Here is a 2,480-nt window from a genome sequence, read left to right as displayed (position 1 = left end):
ATTTCACTGGCTTTAGCCCTTGTCTTTTTAAGAGTTGCTCAGGGTCAATAGCTAAGTTTGAGAAGCTAAGGAAACTCTCTGGGTTTAGCTTTCTGAGCTGATTTTGAAGTCCTGAGGCAGCTAACGGGTTTTTCTCTATAAGTGCCTGATCCCCACACAACCTCTGAGAAGAATTCCTCATTCTTCTTATGTGGCAAGACTGTATTTTTGCAATGGTCTGTCTGACCTATCACTGAAACAATAGAATAGCATTTAGTTTTCATTTCTGCTATAAAGCAATTCAGTACACTGCTATAGAGGGCAAATAAATTTAGGCTAGATAGCACTTACAAGGAAGAGTAAGTGCATTCAGGCAATGCCTTTATCAGTATATGTCATCTAGTACCATTCTTTTGAGATACATAATCTTTTGTGCAATCTGCCTTGCTTTTATTTTCTATGTAATGACTACTTGGGTGGCTGACCACACTACACAGTAGGACAGCTCATACACTTAGCCTCTGTGACCTGCTCACAGAGGCAGAAGCAGGGACCCATGCACTACCCAAACTTCTATTGCCTGCTTCTTCATTTCAGGGTTAACGCTTGGTCTTCTCATTTGCCTTGCTCAACGCAACTCGTGGTTTCTGAGACAATGAATCTACTGTCATTTTGAATGTACATAGGTACAAAGAAAGGCTACATACCATAAATAGTTCTTAAGCACACACAGAGAACAACTGCTGCACATCTCATTGCTTGCTTCCAGTGAGTCATCTGAGCGAAGCTCCCACGTCTCCCACCACACACTTTACTATCCCAGCCTAACCCAGAATTGCTTGGGTTTCTTAAGTACTTAAGTTATGCGGCCTGAATGCCAGGCATAGACAAGGTTGGCATGAGTTAGCTGGGGGATGTTTCTCCACACCATACTGAATTGTTTTTGCAGCTCAGCTCTGTGGGTGTCTGCTGACGCAGACAATGCCAAGTCCAGAAAGCTACACCTTAGTGGGGCCGAGGTCCACGTACTGCACGGTCTGTGTTCTCCGCAGCACAATATCAAGGCATGAAGCCATCTCGGCTTTGCAGCTGGGAGCATCTGGACTCCTGGGGAAGTGTGCCAAGACCGGAGGGCTCTGCTCCTCCACCAACACTCACAGGCGTTAGAGTGAGGACACTTGACTATAATCTGCTGTTCTGCTGGGAGTTTTATTTGAGGACTTCATTGAGCTCCTCTGCTACTTAAATTCTGTAGGGTCATTCCTCTTTCCAGCTCTCCATAATATTCATTCCAGAAGTAGATTTGGGTTTACTCCTAAAATAACATCACATTTTGAGTTATGATTTTGCTTTATTATTTATTGTGCAATATTTTGTGGTTTTTAACCAGTTGGCTAAGGTACTAGAAGCCCTTGTTTCACCGTAAATCCTGCTCTGCTATCATTTGCCTATTTATCCTACTTTGACACAACTGAAATAGCCATCCAAGCAAACCTCCAGACTTGAGTCCCTCCAGACGAGTGAGTCTTCACTACATGGAAGAGGCTGCTCTGCAAGGACCTCCTTTGTTATTGTCACTTAGGCTTGCTTTAACCTCACACAGCTAAACATGTAAATGTTGCCATAGAGGGTGCTAAACTTTACTAATATAACCCTATGAGTAAAACATGCTTTAGTATCTACAGATGAATATGTACATTTTTTGTACATTGTGTACAAGCACTACTGTACTAATCTAGTCATCTAAATTATTTATTAGATGTTTTTGATATTCTAGGAATCAGGGTTACAGACCAGACCAAGTGTTATGCCAGGAAAATTAATCCATTCCCTTTATTTGGTTGGGCATGAAACTGAAGCATAGAAAGCTAACATCACCCTAGAATCACATGGCAATTGGTTTGTCAGTGCTCTTTGAAAATCATTCTAAGACACTAGACTAAGTCACAGCCAAGGAGGAGAGAGAAAGGAACACTGGCGTTTTTCATGATGCCTACTTACAAGTCCACAAAACTCTCAATGCAGAGCTGGTAATCTTTTGCCCTCATGAAATTTACAGTTAAGTAGGAGGGAGACAGACTATATAAAAATGAAGAAAAAACATGTGATATGATAATTATTGTGAATGAGAGAAAAAAACAAGAACAAAATTTAACAAATTTTGAGGGGTTAATAAAAATACATTTTGTGTACTGTAAAATCTATTCATGAAAGCCATTCATTTATAGTCTTTAGTCATTCTTATAAGATACTCATAACCATTCTTACAACAGAATGAGACAAATAAATTTGAAGAGAAGGCCTATGAATAATTTTAACCCCTAGATTTTCTTACTTTCTAGAATACATTGCATTTACTAGTTTAGTGGCAATGACCATAGTTGTGTGGTTTAAGATTCAACAATGAAAGTCACTTAATTTTTCAAATCACCTAAGTTACATGACCAATAAACACAATAAAAGGCCTGAATTTAAAGACTTGTGATGTCTCTTTTTTTTTT

The 2,480-nt window shown here is 39.6% G+C and overlaps 1 protein-coding gene across 1 annotated transcript in view; it reads left to right on the top strand.

The window, feature by feature from the left end:
- The window catches only part of LOC101565073 (ephrin type-A receptor 6), a 1,186,195-nt gene that overhangs the window by 1,144,772 nt on the left and 38,943 nt on the right, over positions 1 to 2,480 (top strand).

This window comes from Octodon degus, unplaced genomic scaffold, assembly GCF_000260255.1.
Source record: "Octodon degus isolate 3935 unplaced genomic scaffold, OctDeg1.0 scaffold00237, whole genome shotgun sequence".
In the NCBI taxonomy this organism is placed as follows: domain Eukaryota; kingdom Metazoa; phylum Chordata; class Mammalia; order Rodentia; family Octodontidae; genus Octodon; species Octodon degus.
The sequence above is the reverse complement of the archived record's forward strand: the minus strand, read 5'-3'. Positions and strand labels throughout refer to the sequence as shown.